We start from the raw sequence: 20,270 nt of genomic DNA, 5'->3' as shown, positions 1-20,270 counted from the left end.
CTTCCTTCCTTCCTTCCTTCCTTCCTTCCTTCCTTCCTTCCTTCCTGTCCCTTCTCTTCCCTCCTCTCTTATCCCTTCCCCTCCTGTCCCCCCCTCTCCTCTCTACCTCTCCCCTCCCCGCTCCTCTTATCTCATCTTTTCTTTTCTATTCCTTTCCTTCTTCTTTTTTAAAAATGATTTCAACTCATAAAAGGTCAGGTGTAGGCTTCAGTTGGGAAGCAAGCCCATGCTGGTTAGTGAAGGGTATGCTTTCTGAGGAATGTGTCAATCACATGATGACATCATGTGAGCATGTTGGAGTACATTTAAGCTAAGACAGTAATGGCATCACCAAATGGCATAGTCTCTTGGGACATAGGTTTATATAGGCAGTTAGTCATTGGATAAAATCTAATTGTGCAACAGAACTAGTTATGTGAATCATATGGGGCATGGATGTGTGATAGACTAGACTTAAGAGCAATAGAACAAAGCCGGATAGACACCAAGCAGACATGGCTTCCTGGAAACGGAGGCGGAGGAAGGCAACTTGCTGCACAGCGAGGTTTTGGGGATGATGTATTTTTCTGTATCTTGATCGTGGCTGTAGAATGCACCAGAATATATTATTTCCAAAATTTATTGCAAAGTCACATCAAAATATTATTGAATATTATTGTATATTAATCTGGCTTTAATAAACTGACTTGAAAAAAAGCAGTAGAATACAAAATTTTACGCAAAAGGGCAGATTTCCCAATAAAACACAAATCTTTATGTCACCTAGCAGCTTGTAAGTACTTCTACTGTAGGACACAGCATCTCTGCAGTACAGATAAAAAGTGACAATAAACATTTATCAAAGTCAACACAATGACTAGCAGACTGACTCAGAATTCATGGAAAAGAGGCCGGAGAGGTAGATCATTGGGTGAAGCGCTTGCAATGCAAGCCTGAAGCCCTGGGTTTGGATCCTCAGTACCCATATAAAGGTTGGGGGTGGTGATGTGTGTCTGTAGGCCATGTGCTATCAACCATGGACTCGGAGACAGGAGGATTCCTAGGGCTTTCTGATACTGAGCCAACCAAATTGTTGAGCTCCAACAAGTTCAGTGAGAGACTCTGTGCTAAAGCATAGGGACGGTGTGGGAGAGGGAGGTGCCTCTAGTCTCCAGGTGTGTGCATACATGTGAACATGTGCCTCGACATGCATGTACATACAAGAAATTCTCAGGCAAGAAACTCTGTAGAACTTCAGGTTTCTTTGAAATAGGATCTCTCTGTGTAGCGTGGTCTGGCCTTGAACTCCTCAACTTCTTCCCAAGCTTCTGAAGAATTATTAGAGAGCCTGATTAACAGTCCTGGCCCTAGCGCACGTATAGAGCAACCTTGCTTTCTTTTGTAATGTTCTCTGTTAGTAGCCAAACTCTTAGAACACATAGATCTCTGTCCTTAGAATTCCGTTTCCTCACATTCTAACAAGCTGGGTAGAGGCTACTGAGACTTGGTTGTGCATGCGTATCATCTGATGTTGATTAAGATGCTGTTCGATCAAAGACTCTCTACCTGCCCCTGCCCCCCAAATTAGGCCATACCTCCCCGAAGCATGTCATTCAAAATAAAGAGCTTCCAGGCCTCTGATCTGTCTGGTTAGAGCACTCAACCTTCGGGGCAGGAAAAGCAAATTCCCCCTTTCCCACTCTGCTGCCCAAGACAAAGGCAGCTTTAAACTACGTTCCCACCTAGTGTTATACTGCCTCCAAGTCAGGAGTCATGTAGGCTGTGTCACTTGCCTACCCACTCTAGGGAACTTAGGAGTCAGAAACCCCGAGTTTGTTTTGGGGGTCTGGCTCTCTCCCTCTTTCTTCAAACCCCATCATGCGTTTTGGGGGCCTGGCTCTCTCCCTCTTTCTTCAAACCCCATCATGCGTTTTGGGGGCCTGGCTTTCTCCCTCTTTCTTCAAGCCCCATCATGCGTCTTGGGGGCCTGTCTCTCTCTCTCTCTCTCTCTCTCTCTCTCTCTCTCTCTCTCTCTCTCTCTTCAAGCCCCATCATGCTCTTGTGGTATGGCCCTCCATCCCTTCCAATGCTCTCCCACTTTGAGGCTGACCATGGCTCCCATGGTCACCAGGCTCTCCCTCCTATTGAAGTTCTTCTGAAGGGATATCTCACGTCAGCTCCCTTTATTAACCTGCATTTCCTTTCTATCAGATGCATCTCTGACTCCATAGATCTGAATGTGGCCCGAGATTCTGTGTTTCTAACACTCTCTTAGGTAACACCATTGCTGCTGTCTGTGGGCTACACTTTGAGCATTGAGGCGGGAATTCTGCTTTTAATTTCCCTTTTCTTCTCCATCCCCACCCTGCATTTAGGTTTTAGAAGTCAGGATTGGTGGGGAGGGCACCCACCACTAGCCATATCCCTTGCATTAAGCTCTAGTATAATTTCATATTATTTCCCCCCTTCTATCTTGTATATGACTTATATTTTGGGCTCTTCCTTCATCCTTGTTGGTTGTTCATCTTCTAACTCTCATGAATTGGGATTATTCCACTGAAAGAAGGTGACACAAAGAATTCCATGTGATGATAGAACCATCTATTTATTATAATGTAGTTTGTAGTGGCCGTGTCTGTTTTGTAGTCTGGGACAGCAGCCTGGATGAAACAATTTAAATCAGTGAGAAAAATATTAATAGGGAAAAATAGAATTAGGACAGGCCTGCTGCTGAATAAATCCCATTGTGTGCAGCACTTGCCTCATAGACAAAGCAACAGAAGCCATCGTTCCCAGCATTCACTTGCTGGCTGTCACCCATGTTGATTTCTGTGTGCTGGTGAGGTGGATGTGGGAGGAGTAGCGGCAGCAATTATAGCTCCTCAAGGATCTATATTTTTTTCCTATGGCACTAAGCGAGGTCCTGGAGGTCTGACACAGAGTAGCTAAACATAGTAGTGAGGGACCTTGAGCTAATCATTGAAGCTGCCATTAGTGCAAGAGGTGGACCCCCTTGTAATAGGAATTACTGTAAATGGATATAGGAGTCAGGGGGATAATTGACTGACCAAGTCATAAGCATGTTTGTGGGAAGGAAAAGCCACAAAACCATATTGGATGCCTTCGTCCATTATTATAGCTCTTCAGTGTAAGTGAGTGGCTGTTGCTGGTGGTCCGTCCATCTTGGACTAAGAGTGGAGCTCTTAAGGGCGTCAAATCCTGTAGAAATGATAACGTAATGAGGATGTGAAAGCTTCTTGAATCTGTGAGACCTGTGTCTTTATGAGTTGGACTCTTTCCCAAGAAACCGTATTCAACTGATCATGAACGCTCTTTGGTTGAGCTATGTTAGCAGTGCGTATGGTGAGAAAGTGTCTTCCAGGGATTCTTTCAGAACACTCTGATTTTTTTTTTTTAACTGCTGAGTTTGAAGCTTCGCTTGGCCTCATTGATGGCCCAGAATTTGGAAGGTAGAGAGAGAGGAGTAGTGCCACCCGATGCTACCTCTGCAGCCTGCTGAGGGCTGGAGTCTAGGGAGTGTCTGTCCTGTTGGGAAGCTCAGGATTCCAGGCTCTGTGGTTTGCACATGTTTCTCAGCCAGGTTCTTTCAATCTTCTCATCCCTGGTAGAGGTGATATTGGTGGAGATCTTTAGGATTGCCAGGTACAGTCACATCCCTATTATAAATAGGAACTTATGATCATCATTTCCAGCTGGCAGGGCCCCAACATTTTAATATACAATGGTGATTAATTATTGTTCCATGAAATCCTTGGACATCAAAACCTTTTTTATTACATTACAAAACAAACAAACAAAACAAAAAAACCCAAACCAACCCAAAAACCCAGCTAGGCGGTGTGGTGCATGTTTTTAATCTCAGCACTCGGGAGGCAGAGACAGGTGGATCTCTGAGTTTGAGACCAGCCTGGTCTACAGAGTGAGTGAGTTCCAAAACAGCAAGGGCTACACAGAGAAGTGCTGTTTTGAAACCAAAACGAAAACCAAAACCCAATACTGAAACAAACAAACAAACAAACCAAAACCAAAACCAACCTAAGAACCTACCCAAACCCAAAGAGTAGCTCTTCAAACATTGAATAACTGAAAGCCAGATGCTGCCTGCCTCCTGTGGTGGGGCTGGTGCTTATACCATTCCCTAAGGTCCATGAACACAAAGGCAAATGCACTTACACACACACACACACACACACACATACACACACACACACACACATGCTGAATTCAGGAGATACTAGACATGATTTACAGCACACACCACCTAGGAGGCAGCTAACAGACCTCCCATCTCCACTCTGTTCTCTGCCAGCTGCACCCTCCCTTACTCCAGACAGATCTGGTGACTCTATTATCTAGGCCACACAGCACGTGTCTTTCACACCCCAGCTGGCTAAACTAAACCTTGGGATTATCTCTGGATCATTTTCCTGTACCTCTTGAAGGAGGTATTTTCCCAACCAGAGCTTTGGAGTTAGCAGCACATGGTGAAGGGAGGCTGAGGCAGGAGGATTGTGAGTTAGAGGTTAGACCCTGTTGCAGAAAGAAACAAAATCCCACCAAGCTTCTTGTAGTTTTCACTCCTTAGAAACTCAATGAGAGCTGTTGGCTTCCTCTGCTGAATAAAGACTGTCTCCATTTTGTTAACCACTTTGCCTACTTAAAAAAAAAAGTGAATCCTCATTTTTATGGGTTCAGGTGTTTGTAAAAAAAAAAAGTACATAGTTATTTTTCTAAAAAGAAAAAAAAATTGTTTCTATCAGTATGAGCATTTTGCCTGTTTATCCCGTGTTTGCATTGCCTGAGGAAGCCAGTAGAGGCTGTTGGATCCCCTGGAACTGGAGTTTTACAGACAGTTGTGAGGGGCTATTTGAGTGCTGGGTCTTCTGGAAGAGCAGCCAGTGTTTCTAACCATTGAGCCATCTTTCCAGTCCCTAAATCGTGTAGTCTTAATGGGAGATGTCATTTGGATCGTTATTGATCACCATACTGTCTTCTAGTCTCTCTCCTTTCAGTGACTCTGAAAAAAAGAAAAACAGATTTTGTGTTTCTCTACACTTTTCTTCAGTGTCTTGGCAGGACGCTTGCTCCTCCCACTGTGCCTCTTGGTCCCCACACTGTGGTACTTCCCCCCCCCCCCGACCCCACTATGCCACATTACTTCACCACAGTCTTTCTGAAAGCCACCCCTTAGATTTTTCTCTCTTCGGATTTTTTTCCTTCACTGTTTCTGTTACACAGAGGTGTTGGTGAGTGATAGTAACGAGGTGTGTCCTGTCTACAAGGCTGTTTGCATGCCAGCGGGGACTGTATTTGCACAGTCTGAACCCCAATGAGTATTCTCCTTGGGAGAATTACAGTCACTGGTTAGGCCAAAGAGAGCAGTTTTTGGCAGAGGATAGCCAACCTCTTTTGTGAATTTCCCCATGTCAGGGTCAGGGTTAAGTTGCATGCTGAGATAAGAACATGAAGGAGAACTTGACATTGCAATTTAATTTTGTCTAGTGGCTTGGATGAGCTACTCTATAACCAAACAGCAGAATTATAGTCACACATTTTTGGATAGCTGGCTTGCTGCGATTTCCCTTGTATTTTGAATGGTGGCTTTCACATGATAAATCTTGAATAATTATTTGTGAAATAGGCAGATCAATAGATAGATGGACGGTTTAGTTTCCCAACATTTAAACAGATTTAGTTTACCTAATCTGTTCCCGATAGGTGATACCAGGACTGAAAACACTTTTCTCTTGAGACTTCTGACCTGAGAGTTATTTGTGATTTCAGAGGTATTTGAAGCCTGGGGCAGTCAGGGAAACCGGGGAATAACTTTTTTTCTTTCTTTGCATCTGTCATTTTCTTCTAGCTGCCAGAGGGTGTCGCTGTTGAAGCTGTATTCTGACTCAGCCCAATGAGGCTCCTATATCTGGGAGTCTGTGCCAGAGAGAGGCTGTTTCTATCTCTGCAAAAGCCAGGGTGGTCCTCTAGGGACCAGAGGTCAGGGATGCTCAGAGCTCTGGGTGCCAAGACTGCAGATCTGAGCGTGTCTCTGTGTCCCTGGGCTCTGCTACATCCTGGGGTATAAGCCTACCCAGGAGTCTGCTGGAAGGCCATTCTCAGATCTGTGCACTCACACACAAGGGTTTTGACCTTCCTTTTATAGAGAGCAGTCTTCCAAGAAGACAGTCAGTCTCAGGGACTCCCAAGGATTGTTGTCTATCCTGTCCATAGTGTGATGTGGCTGAAGATGCTCTGCCTAAATAGAACTACTAAATGGTGTTGGCAAACACAGGTATAATACCAATGTTAGGTACAAGACATAAATTCAGTCGTTCAACAAGTCCTACATTAGATATTCTCGTTACATTTGCCATAGGGAAGAGAAAAATATCTGAGTGTGTTCAAAGCCACATTTCCAAGGCTTATGTTTTAGTGAGGGGTAACATGAAACCCTGCATGTCTTTAGAGTGAATGTCCTTAATCACTCCACAGTTCCTCTGTCAGCAACCTTCTGGGGAGCGCTCTGCAAACAGGGGTATGACCTCAGACAACACTGCAGTGTCAAAGGATTGAGTCTTCCTTCTGGTAGCAAGGAACTCAGAGGCTCCAGGTGTCCTAAATTTCCTGCCCTTAAAATTCTCCAATGTCGATTCACTTACTTTACAACCTGTAGCCCAACAGATGTCCATGTGAGACCTCTTCTCTGTCCCCTGACTCCGAAGTTCCACAAGACGGAACCAATCCTACCAAACCCACCATGAAAACCAGAGGAAGTCAGGAATGACAGTGCACCCTTCTAATTCTAGACTGCAATTCTAATATTCAGGGGGGGAGTTCGTGGTCAACTTGAGATATATAGTAAGTTCCAGGTCAGCCTAGACTATAAATCAAGTCAAAACCAAACAAGACAAAAACAGCAAAAATACTTATCCAGCCACACTGAGGTCCAATAGGCATACACCAGACCTTCAAATCCCCTTCGAGAAAGATTACAAAAACATTCCGACTCAGCCTGTTCTGTTCCTTAAATCAAAATCTAATTCTCCCTCCTATGTCTATAATTTGAGGTTAGTTTAAACCAAGCCAAGTCTTTGGAGGCAATATGAGATGCATTCTTTGTTCAAAGAGCAGGAGCATTACATCGTCAAGTGAACATTCAAAGCTTTGCCTCCTGAAGGATCCCTGAGACGGCTCTAACCAGCGTGTGTGCATGTACGTGTGTGTGTGTGTGTGTGTGTGTGCACGCGCGCACGCACATGTGTGTGTGTGTGTGTGTGTGTGCATGTGTGTGTGTATGCATGTATGCATGCATGTATTTCTTAGTCTTTAAGAATAATATTTCTCTTTGGAAAGTGTGTATAAAAATCCTCCCACCAGTTCTGATCCAATGGTGCTGATGTGCCCCTGGGAAATCATGTCCCCTTTAAGAGTAGCTTCATTTTTTCTCTATGTCCCTAAGCAAGAGAATTGGGTTGAGCTTTATTATTAGAAATTTGTCTTAGGAAAGCATTTGGTTTTCTTTTCTTTTTCTAAATGGAGTGTATTAACCTACCAGAGATTAATTTACCGCTAGTGGTTAAACTTTTTTTTTTTTTAAGAGCATCTTTGTGAGGTTACAAATAATAATGTTTAAAGAATTTCATTCTGGTGCTTGGCATACTGTGAGCATCCTGGAAATGCTAGCTGGTATTGTCATTGCTGGTATGACCTCTCTCATAAGTGGAGCCACTTCCTGCGTGGGTAACCAGCCCTAGCTATGGGATCTTCACTGTGGGGAAGAAGTGTTGTCTGTCAGCTAATATATGGAAAGTGTTTAGTGTAGGCTTCGGCACCTAGTGAGCAGTTAGTAAATTCAAGCAAGTTTCTAACGTGTGAATCTAGCATGGTAGATTTATTTAGCTGAGGCAATAGATAAAAAAAATTCAATGCCACCAAGAGAAATGAATTTATTTCTGATTGTGCTATGGGTTCCAAGCATTTCAAAAGATGGCGGAAACTTTGGAAGCATGTACCAAAGTTGTATCAGAATTATGAGTATAAGCAAAATGACCTGGGTGGCCACTTCCCAGATTCACATTTGGCAGGGACATTTTATGGGGTAGGGAGTGTGTGGATAGATGATCATTGTCAGATGCAGAAAGGGAAGTCTGGCTAAGGGTCAGTAGAACCTTGACTGACAGTTGGCAATTGTGTGTGTGGGTAATTGGACATGTGGGTAATTGGCTTCCCAGAGCAAACCTTAATCCCGTTAAAGTTCACAGAAAATTGCTTAAACATTCTATCAGGAACACTAACTTCTCAGGAGGTTATTAAGAAAAAAAAAGATTCTCCCTTCTGGTCAAATTTGAAACACTTTTTAGTATGTGTAGGACTCAGTCACTCTGTGCTACTCAGGTCATTCAAGGGACCCTGGCTGATGGCAGCTTCATCATTATGTGTACAGTATGTGGGACTTCATCCTGGTCACTGTCTTTAATCATCGAGGATGGAAGAACGAACAGAATAGCAGCAGCAGAGTTTCCTTCAGCACATAAATGAGAAGTTGAACATGAAGCTTGTGTTACAGACCAGGAGGAGACATTTGGTTAAATGGTTCACGAACATCAAAGAGGGCTTCAAAATGCAACCCTTGACTCCCAAGTCCGTGTTTGCATCCATTTACTAGCCATACGTGTTTTACTATAGGAAAGTAATTGGAGAGAGCCTGTGGTCTTTGTCACAGTGAGGAAGTACTTTGCCTTGCCGTACCTACTGCATCCTAGAGCAGAGTTGATAAACTAGGACCCTTGGGCCAAACCCATCTACAGTCTGTATTATAAGCAGTTTTACTAGAACACAGGCATGCTCAGACATACATCTGTCATCGGGGCCTAACTTCACACTACAGTGACAGCAGAATGGTTGGGGCAGAGACCACATCAGCTCCACATTGTGGAGGATTTATTTTCTGGACCTTCATAGGAAAAGTTTGCTGACTTTTGTAACACCAAGACTTTTGAACTGCCCATGGTGCATACACTTAGAACTCCAGTATTGCTTTTTGCATTTATGCTAGCAATGCATGAGATTACCTGCTGCCCAGCATCCTTAGCAACACAGAATATCAAACTTGTGCGGGTCGATTATGATGCGGTGGCACACACCAGTAGTCCCAGAACTCTTGAAGCTGAGGCAGGAGGATGCAGAGTTGGAGGTGAATCTGGCAGAGTAAGACTTTGTCTCAGACCAAGAAACAAATGAAGCTTTTATGTGTGTGCACTTTGATAGATGAAAAAAAATGACATTTCATTATAGCGTTAACCACACTTATATTAAGATTGAGCCTTTTTGCTGGGTAGGGATGGGCCACGCCCTTAATCCTAGCACTCAGGAAGAAGAGGCAGGCCAATCTTGGAGTTTGAGGCCAGCCTGGTCTACACAGTGAGTTCTAGGACAGCCAAGGCTGCACAAGGGGAAAAATTGAGCTTTTCTTATAAACAAAACTGGCAACATTTTGTTGATTTGGCTCCGTGTTTTGAGTCAGGGTTTTTCTGGGTAACCCTTGGTGTCCTGGAACTTACTCTAGAGGCTAGAACTCAGAGATCTACCTGCTTCTGCCTCCCTAATTCTGGGATTAAGGAAGATGGTTAGCACACCCCACAGAAGTTTTAAGACCCTTTAGCTTGCTGTTTTGTGGACCATCTGTTTGTATCCATTAAGGTGTTAGTGGCAGAATTTATGTGCTATGAAGTGGATTCTTGTTTTACTTATCATGTAATCTTGAGTTTGCCTGTGAAAGTCTTTGATGTGAAAGATTTACTTTTTTCTCGTGTGTGTGTGTGTGTGTGTGTGTGTATGTGTGTGTGTGTGTGTTTTCACATTTAAGAGTGGCTTCTTATACCTGGGTGTGTTGGTACACACTTAGAATCCCAGTGCTTTGGAGACAGACAGGAGAATGGCAAGTTCCATTCCAGCCTGTCCTATGTACTTTCTACCTCAAACCAAACCAAGGGTGGTTTTCTTCATTGACTTCTGACTCACAAGCCCTCGTTAGGAGGCCTTCCATGCCCAATTCTAAGACTGGACAAGAATCTCTTTCACTGATTTCTAGAAGAGTTTGTGGTTATCAGATTTTACATCTAAATATTTGTTACATCTGTGATTTATTTTGCCTTATTCTTAGAGGAGTGGATTTGATTTTTCCCCTCTAAATGGCGACCCATTGTGTGCATGACATTTTAGAACTAATACTTCTTTAGCATATATTAAGTTTCAATATATTTTTGGGTTCCACCAGCATGTGTATTTATGGCCCTGTATTATGTTGCTTTAATTAATGTAATTTTATATTTTCACATATGTCAGGGCTAATTTACCCTCATCACTTTTATTATTTTAACACAAAAGTTTTCATAACATAAAATTCTAGATTTATTCATCTAATTTTCCATAAGAAATATTTAAAAGTATTACTACTCATTTTTATTTTAATTGCATTTCTATATTACCTTGGCAGACTTGACATCTTCATGGTGTTGCTGTTGAGGGTTTTTTGATACAGGATTTTTCTGTGTAGCCCTGCCTGTCCTGGATTCACTCTGTAGACCAGGGTGACCTCAAATTCAGAGATTCCCCCTGCCTCTGTCTCCCCAGTGCTGGGATTGAAGGCATGAAACACCACTGCCACCCAGATTCTATGGAGTTCTTAAGCACAGCCATGGTCCCTTCCCTTTGAGGAACTTCTGCGTCTGACTTTGGTGGCTGACTGCATTGTTCTGACAGTGACATACTTCTGAGGCTGGTTCACTTCTTGGTTGTTTTCAGCAGTTGGTTTTGTTGCTCAAATGGGACTCTCCCCCCAAGTTCAGGGGATTTAGAAGCTAAAGACTTGTTCAGTGATGCTCATGGTTCAAACACAATTCAAAGGAGCAAAGGATGGGCTTGTTAATGTTGTCATTTCCCTGCTGTCTGGTCATGTTTGCCGGAGACTGTGTGGCAGAAGAGGGGCAACAGAATCATGACACAGAGAGGGACCAGATCTGGAGAAAGCATTGGTTTGTACTGGTGAATCTGGAGATCTTTTTAAGGTGGCATTTCTAGGAATCAGTTTGAACAATTTGAATGAAGACTTGTGAATCTGAATCATAAATAATAAAGAGAAGGAAAGAAGGAAGGAGACTGGAAGGGAAGATGGTCTGTGTGCATGTGTGTATTCCCAAGTGGCTGATCTCCTGAAAATGGGCTCAGTCCTCTTGGAAAAGTGCAGGAACATCTGAGTGGTCATTCCCTTGGGTTAAAGCCTTTGGGTCATTCCAGAGTTCCCATTTGGGCTGAAGAGTGTCCCTTAGTGTCACCATCTCTCACACATCTGTGCCTTATCTTGATCAAGAATTGTATATATGCCTATGTGAACAGAAGCTGCAGGGAGAGTCTTGGCCAAACTGTGCAGGGGTGTGGTCAGTCTTCCCAGGGACAAAGGAGGCTCTCTTACAACTATCTTAAAAAAAGGACCATTCCTTCATCCTTAATCACAGTTACTAGTCCTTGGGAGAACCAACTGGGACATTAAAAAGTTCACCTTCCTTACCTTAATGCCTTTGTTAGGGAATGTCACCTTTATCCGCACATGAGCATGTTGCTGTGCTGTGCTTTAAAGCCCACCCTTGGCCATTTCATCCCCACCACACTGACAGCCATATTTATTAAGAAGTTTATGGGCGCTGGGCGTGGTGGCGCACGCCTTTAATCCCAGCACTTGGGAGGCAGAGGCAGGCGGATTTCTGAGTTCGAGGCCAGCCTGGTCTACAGAGTGAGNAGCCTGGTCTACAGAGTGAGTTCCAGGACAGCCAGGGCTACACAGAGAAACCCTGTCTCGAAAAACCAAAAAAAAAAAAAAAAAAAAAAAAGAAGTTTATGGGCTTGTCAATGATCTATGATTTATTATTGGAACTGGGTTCAATTCAAATGAGCAGGCCAGGTCAGACTCCTCACTTGGAGATAGGGATTTGAGAAACAGACCATTGCCAATTACCAGTTCAAATTAGAATTAAAATGTTAAGGTGTAAAGAGAGCAATATAGGATGACTATATTCAAGGAGAAAGTGTGTGTGCCTGCATTCACGTGTGTGCATGCGTGTGAGCATGTAGGCAGAGGGTTAACCACCAACATCATGTGCTCCTTAAGAGCGGTCAGTGTATTTTTTTTAGACGAGGTTTCTAACTGGCTGGGAGGTGGGAGGATTCTCCAAGCAGGCTGTGCTGGGTGGCTAGCTAAGGGTCATCCATCTCTGTGTCACCGGGATTACCAGTGAGTACCAGCAAGACCAGCTTTATGGATTCTGGGGCTGTAACCTCATGCTTGTACTTTCTAAGCCAGGGCTTCACGTTCATTGTATAGTCTAAATATTGCCCCTCTGCTGGGTGAGTGACTGGAAAGATTCCCTCGCACCCTGTAGTGTATGTCTTCACTCTACTGCTTCTTCTTCCGTGCAGAATCTTTTAATTGGATGCTGCCTATTAGCTAGTGCTTAGTATTTCCTGAGCTACTGGAATCCTTCTCAGAGGGTCAGTCCCCATTCCCATATCTTGAAGTGCCCCCCCGCCATGTCTTTCCTATACTTGCAAAGACTGATGCCATACATTAAGCGATTTGATTAAAATTGATTTTTGTACAGCGTGAGAGATAGAGATTGAGTTTCATCCTTCCAAATGTGAACATTTGCCTTCCCAGCACCATTTGAAGATGCTATTGATGCTTTGATGGGGAATCAGATGGCCACAGCATTGAGGCTTTCATTGAGGCTACTCCCTGGATCTACATGAACATTTCTGTGCTATCGCAAGTGTGTGCTACTACCATGCCTAGCTCCAGAGTTACCTTGTCTATTACCTTTTCTAAATCCTGCTTCAAAGTTTCTTGCTTTCTCACAAGGCATTCCTAATCTGCACAATAACACCCTTGCCCATTCTTTGACTAACGGGGAGAGCTACTATTATATTGCAGTCTCTGTCCTTCGACTCACAGATGGTCCTCTTAGAGCAGTGGTTCGAAACTTCCCAAGGCTACAACCCTTTAAAATAGTTCCTCATGTTGTGTTGACCCCCCACCCCTGCAACCATCAAGTTATTTCCTTGCCACATCATAACTGTAGTTTTGATCCTGTTGTGAGTCACAATGTAAATATCTGATATGCAGCACTCAACGGGGTGGAGACCTACGAGTTGAAAACCACTGTCTTAGACTTCGTTCTCCCTTCCTTCTTCCTCCACCATATTGGGAGACGCTGATCTGCCAGTCTCTGCCTGCTGCCTGCTGCTATGAAAGACTCCAGGGAGATAAAACCCAGAGAAAATGTTCATTCATTTAGGAGAAGAGGCTCCTCTTTCCCAGAACAGGCAGCGATAGCATCATGCAGCGCACCCTGGAAGGAAGCCGTGTTTTTACCCTCTCAAGAAAAGAGAAAACCTGATTAATCTTTTATAGTCTTAAGCCTTCTGTTTCATAAATGGGTCTTGACAGTAAGGACGTTAGAAGGGGAGGAAGCATTAGCAAATTTGCTCTAATGAAGCTTGATGGGACCCCCTCACCTGGAGGTTTTTCCCAGCTGATGCTGCTTTGGGACACAGCATCATCTGCCATCCACCGAAGCAGCTCCATGATCAAGGGAAACCAGACAGAAGCAAGTGTGTTTCCTCCCCCAGTCACACAATCCACCCAGACTCAGGCTACCTTAAATGCATGTCTTGGGGACAATGTAGAGAACTTCACCGATGATCTTCCATGCTAGGAGCTGGATTTATGATGTCCATGGGAGGATGAGGATGAGAACAGTGTAGTTGTAAATATCACTAATATCATCAAAGGGAGGAGCATGAGAACTGGGTGGAGCAGGCCTCCCCAGGAGCAGTTGGAGGCCAAGGTCAGTACTGTTTGACAGAGGGTGGGTTTCAGTGGCTTCTCTGGCACCAAGTATCAGCCCATCCCTTTCCACCTCTCATTGTTGCTGTCATTAGAATGTAATGCTGACATTAAAAAGTCTATTTCCACATTAGAAGTCAAGTGAAGGGAAGTGGCATCCTTGATTTTCCTTTTCACCTAGCTGCGTTATCTTTGAGTAATAGTGAAACTTGTAATTCCAGATTTGGAAGTGAGAAAGAGAATGAAAGATCTTCATTAGCAAACCGTAAAGGTCATGCGTCTCAGGATTTTCTGGGTTTTCTTTTTTGTTTGTTTTTGGTTGTTTTGTTATTTATTTCCTAGGTGGAGTCTCTGAAAAGTAATGACTGGAGCTGGGAAGCACGGGGCTTCCCTGGGGGCTGAGTCCAGTGCAGTCCTGGGTGGGGATTGTGTCTTTAGCCCTTCTGGTACAGAAGTGCTCTTCTTGCTTCAGAATTCCAGGATAGCTGGAATAACTTTACCCATTCCATGAGATGCAAGAGCTCTGTGCTTATGTCCATCCTTAGGACCTATCGGGGGCAGAAGGAAGGAGAAGTGGAAATGGCCTTTGTCTTAGTCAGGGTTTTTCTGCTGTGAACTGACACCATGACCAAGGCAACTCTTATAAGGACAACATTTAATTGGGGCTGGCTTACAGGTTCAGAGTCCATTATCATCAAGGCAGGAGCATGGCAGCATCCAGGCAGGCATAGTGCAGGAGGAGCTGAGAGTTCTACATCTTCATCTGAAGGCTGCTAGCAGAATACTGGCTTCCAGGCAGCTAGGATGAAGGCCTTAAAGCCCATACCCACAGTGCCACACATACTCCAAAAAAATGCCACACCTCCTAATAGTGCCACTCCCTGGGCTGAGCATCAGAGGCGTCCCTGACTTACAAGTGAGCCTTGAAGCCTGTTGGCTGCCAAGCACTGTTCTCGGCATTCGAGCAGAGCTGGAAAGAAGTGAGTGTGTCAGCCACCTGCTCTGCTTCATCCAAGGAAGGTTTGGAGAAAGGAGGATTTGGAGGTCAAAATAAAACCAGACATTAGAAAACATGTCTTACACTACTGTACAGCTACCAGCAGTCAATGTTCAAGCGCATGTCTTTATTTTTAAAATTTGATCAATCATGTGCTCTTTAGTTGGAGACAGAGATCTGTGGGAGCAAAGACATTTTATTTTATTTTATTTTTATTGGATATTTTCTTTATTTACATTTCAAATGTTATTCCCTTTCCTGGTCAGCCCCCCCCCCCAGTATCCCCTATCCCACTCCCCTTCCCTCTGCTTCTATGAGGGTGCTCCCCAACCTACCCACTACCACCTCACTGCCCTGGCATTCCCCTACACTGGGGCATGAGCCTTCACAGGACCAAGGACTTCTTCTCCCATTGATGCCCGACAAGGCCATCCTCTGCTATATGTGTGGCTGGAGCTGTGGATCACTCCATGTGAACTCTTTGGTTGGGGGTTTAGTCCCTGGGAGCTCTGGGGGTCTGGTTGGTTCCCCTTCAACTCCTCCAGTCTTTTTTCTAACTCTTCCATTGGGGACCCTGTGCTCGATGGTATCGGGTCCAGTTATTGGCTGTGAGCATCTGCCTCTGTATTTGTCAGGCTCTGGCAGAGCCTCTCAGGAGACAAGTTAGGCTTCTGTCAGTATGCACTTGTTGTCATCCACAATACTGTCTGGGTTTGGTGACTGTATATGGGATGGATGCCCAGGTGGGGCAGTCTCTGGATGGCCTTTCCTTCAGCCTCGAGCAGAGACATTTTACTGGCAGAAACTTGGTGACAATGGGTATTGTCTTGGAGGATGCATGTACGAGCCACTACGGCTGCAGGCTTGCAGGATGCAAGGCTGTGGGTCTCTGATGATCAGCAGGAAATAAGACTGGGTTTAGGTAGAGAGGGGCTTGTCATTTCGGGTCTACTAGTTTTGCTCATGGCTGGTCCTGAAGTTACCGGACAGGCCATCGTGTTATTTCTATAAATGTGGGGTGACTGTGTGTATGTGGGTGAAAGTAGACATGATTTGTCATTCCAAAGCAAAGGATCCGGGCATAGGCCCAGTGCTACTGAAAGGGCCTCTTTTACTATGCATGGCCTCTTCACTTCCCTAAGTCATCAGTGAGGTGACTGGACTGACTTTAAAACATGGATCCTTTCAAATGACACACAAGTCTCATGATTTACAGTCCCCGAAGTTTATCTTTCTCTGGGACAAAAAAGGGGGGGGGACTTGGAACTTAAGCTTTCCATTTAAAAGCCAATGAAAACATCTTAAAATAACACCCCCTCCCCCTTCTCCATAATGAGCCTTGGAGTGATTTAGCAAGAGGCAGGGGCTTTGGGTAGAACCCTGGCGATCAACAGCAACTGAGCTTCAAGGTCCAGGCACTTTGTTGTGGGCACTGGAACCCTAATGATTTATAATTAACTCCAACCAGAAAACCCAAATGCCAGGCTCCCTCCTAACAGAGCTACAAAAATAACCACATTCACAGTGTCGGCAAAACTGGAAACAAATGTCCCAAGAAGCAAATGTGCTGCCTGCCATGTCCCCAACCCCAAAAGCCTGGGGGCAAGAGAAACACTGGCACCCCAGCAGGACCACAAGCGATGAGCCAGTGTCCCTCGTCATGGGAACTCCATCTAGGCACAATCACATTGCACCATTAGTCCTCAGTGACTCCGAGAAGTAACCAAACTGAAATGCCTCAGATGAAAAGCAGCCAAGGACCGGACTGAGTGTTCTCTCTCCTACCACTGAGTTTTGGTTCTTGAACCCTTTTTAATACTTGGAAGAACTGAAAGTGGGAAATTGATGATGTTCAATTGTACTTTTGTTTCTGAAAGAGCTTACAGCCATGTGGTTCTTTCTTTTCACTTTTTTTCTTTTTTTTTTTGCAGGTGTATGCATGTGTGGTGTGTGCTGTGAACTTACACCCGTGTAAATGAATGTGTGTGTATGCGCTTGAGTGTGTGTGTATGTGTGTGTGTGCATGCATGAGAGAGCGTGCACATGTACACCCATGCATGTGCCTGTCAAAGCGAGGCTGTGAGATTTCCTCCTTGATTATGCTACCTTTTTCATTGAGATAAGGTGTTCAGAGATAATCTGTCTAGACAGCTGGCTCCGGGGGTCCTCTGTCTTCCCTTTCTGAACACTGAAGTTACAGACAGGTTCTGTCCCTACCCAGGCACTAACATGAGTGCTGGAGCTCCAACTTCTAATTCTCAAGCTTGCATGGTAAGCAGTTAACCCACAGAGCCATCTCCCCATCCTCCTCATGGTTCTCCCTCTCCTTCCCTCCCTCCCTCCCTCCCTCCCTCCCTCCCTCCTTCGCTCCTTCCCTTGCTTTTTCTTTCTTCATTGTTTTAAGACAAGGTCTCACTATGTAGCCATGGCTGGCTTGGAACTCACTATATAGTCTAGGCTAGCTTAAAACTCATAGATCCACGTGCCTCTGCCTTCTGAATGCCGTGATAGAAGGTGTACAGTCACCACACCCCAAAATCTGGCTCTACATAGTTGTTTTGAAAAGTGTGCTCTCAAAGGGCTGAGGTCCAAGACAATATCTAGATTAATAACCTTAGCTGAATACATACATGTATATGAATATATATATATATATATATATATATATATATATATATATGAATGCTACCCTATGAATTTCCTTAGTTTTTATGCTGACATGGGACATGAGAATGATTATATTACATTTACTCAGCAGCAGTTATCTATGGGACTTCTTTGGAGGCTATAGAATCCCAAAGCCACACAGCAAAGACAGTTAGTATTCTGAAACAAAGGTAAATTGAGTCTGGACATTTACAGTGAATTCATTAGCGTCCTCTCAAGTCTTTGACTCCCACTTTGCAGATGGGAATGTAAAGCCTCTGAAAGTCTCAGTCACTTGCATAATTTCATTAGTGGTCAGCAGAGCTGGGGAAAGGTCCAATTATGCCATAACCCCAAAGCCTATGCGCCGTCCCAGGCCTCCAGAGGAGGGGAGGGTCTACGCATTGCCCTCCGTTAGCCTGACATTTCCCAACCACCTTTGAAGGGATGTAGAAATATTTTGAATGACTTTGTCTGTATTTGCCTAATTCTGCATGTCAGAGGGGGCGGAGAACAGAATCCTTTCCACTCTTACATACCATAGTGATTCTATGAATTAAGCATCGTGCCTCTCTCTGGGGACCCAGAGCAGTAACAGTATCTGAATAAGAAGGAACAGAGATGGACGAACTTTCAAGCCATCCAACTTATAGGCAGCGGGAATAAATTGTGGACTTGAAAAGAGTATGGGCTGTCTGGCCATTGTCAGTCTATGTAAACTGTGTGCATTGAATATGTAAATTGCCTACATATATTCATGCTCACACACTTCTAACAGACCTGGATATGGCCTCTTGGGAAAGCGTTGGTTTAAGCTTTTCTGCAGAAGTCACCTATGGGACCGAGCATCTCTATTGTTTCTGTCCAAAACGTGGGACTAATTGAAGAAATTCTCCTTTTTTTTTTTGGCCTGAGAGAAATTAATTCTTCCTGTGGGAAATATTTTTAATGTTTTAAAACTATCTGAACTTTGGGAACTTGAGCCTTGCATTCCAGCTGCCGTCTGCCTCCAAGGAATAGAATCTACCTAAGCCATTAAATTGTTGTGAGTACCAGTGATGGGGCATTTTTACCAGGCTACGGATCTGCAGTGAAAGCAGCTTAGATGACTGTGTGTTTGCTCACATTAAAGCCCGTTAAACACATCAAACCTCTTTAGATTGCAGCATTATTTATTGTAAAACTCTTGCACTTCTGAAGGCAGCAGTCTTCCAGTGATCTTTCGTTGGCTGTGAAAGGGTCTTTATCCTCCTATGTGTGGCTACCTGTCCCTGTCCTTCCTTTATGTGTGTGCATGTGTATGATTGTGTGTGTGTACATGCATGTATATGAGTGTGTGTGCAGCGAGTGCATGTGTGTGCACGTGTGTGTGCATGTGCATGCACATGTGTGCATGCATGCGTGTGTGTGTGTGTGTGTGTGTGTATGCACATGTGGAGGACAGAAGTTGACACCAAATGTTTTCCTCGGTCACACTCCCCACTTTGTTTTTGAGACAGAATCTTTCGTTATACCCAGAGCTTGCCTATTTGGGTAGACTGGCCAGTCAGCAAGCTGCGGGGATCTGCCATCACTGCTTCTCAAGGCTGTGATTATAGCCATATGCCAACCACACTTAGTTTTAGGTGCAGGCCATGGATCTGAACCCTGCTTCTCATGCTTGTGCAGCAAGCGCTTCTACCACTGAGCCTTCTCCTGTGTTCTGGTCCTTCCTTCCTTCCTTCCTTCCTTCCTTCCTTCCTTCCTTCCTTCCTTCCTTCCTTCCTTCCTTCCTTCCTTCCTTCCTTCCTTCCTTCCTTCCTTCCTTCCTTCCTTCCTTCCCCTCGTCTTCCTCCCTCCCTCCCCTCCCTTCCCTTCTTTCTTCCTTCCTTTCTTTCTTCCTTTCATTTTCCTTCTCCTGTTCTTTTGGCTTGAACTTAGCCTCAAATGTTAAATTCATTTGTAAAGCTCTAGTGGTAAGAATCTGCAAATGGCACTCAGGAGGCTGAGGCCCGAAGGTAGCTGGCCATTTGAGACTATCCAATTCTGTCTAGAGAGTTCTAGTTCAGGGATACACAGGCAGATCCTGTCTTAGCCCATCAATTAGATAGCATAAAAGCCAAACACATCTGCAAATGGATTCATACATATTTTAAATTATAAGCACATACAGACTTGTCTTCTATGAAGACCAAGATTTAATTCCAGCAGGCTTTTTTTGAGGGAGGGGAGGCAGTGTCTAATTATGTATGAGACCCTTGACTGGCTTAGAGCTTACTGTGTAGACCAGGCTGGATTCGAACTCACAGAGATCTGCCTGCCTCTGTCTCTCAAGTGCTAGGATGAAAGGCCTGTACCACAGTGCCTGGCTCCCAGGAGATTTTGATAAGTGTTCTCCTTCTCACCAGTTAGGGTGGGCAATATAAAAAAGTCATATTTTAAAAATATCTTTCACACAAACAGTAGTCTAAAAAGATAGAAATCAGAGGAAGTTAATGCTGGTCAGAACTCAAATGACATTTGTGTGTTTCCATTTTTTTTGAGGCCAAGGAACAAATGATATTCAGAAGTACGACATACACAGCAGCCTTGTACCTCCCTCTCTTCCCATAGGTGCATGAGTTCATGCATGCTTCATTGAGATGGGACATTTGTCTGCTAGGAATAGTGGTTACCCAAATCTCTTAGGATGGTAGATTAAAAATTTTCTGATCTCAGACTCTCCTACCATTTTCACCACAGGAGAACCTATGT

At 44.3% G+C, this 20,270-nt stretch overlaps 1 pseudogene; it reads right to left on the bottom strand.

The window, feature by feature from the left end:
- Positions 1-13,633, bottom strand: part of LOC110331196 — a 69,437-nt pseudogene extending 55,804 nt beyond the window's left edge.
- Between the last annotated feature and the right edge of the window lie 6,637 nt (positions 13,634-20,270).

Source organism: Mus pahari, chromosome 14, assembly GCF_900095145.1.
Source record: "Mus pahari chromosome 14, PAHARI_EIJ_v1.1, whole genome shotgun sequence".
NCBI classification, from domain to species: Eukaryota; Metazoa; Chordata; class Mammalia; order Rodentia; family Muridae; genus Mus; species Mus pahari.
Note: the sequence above shows the minus strand (reverse complement) of the source record. Positions and strands in the feature narration are given on the sequence as shown.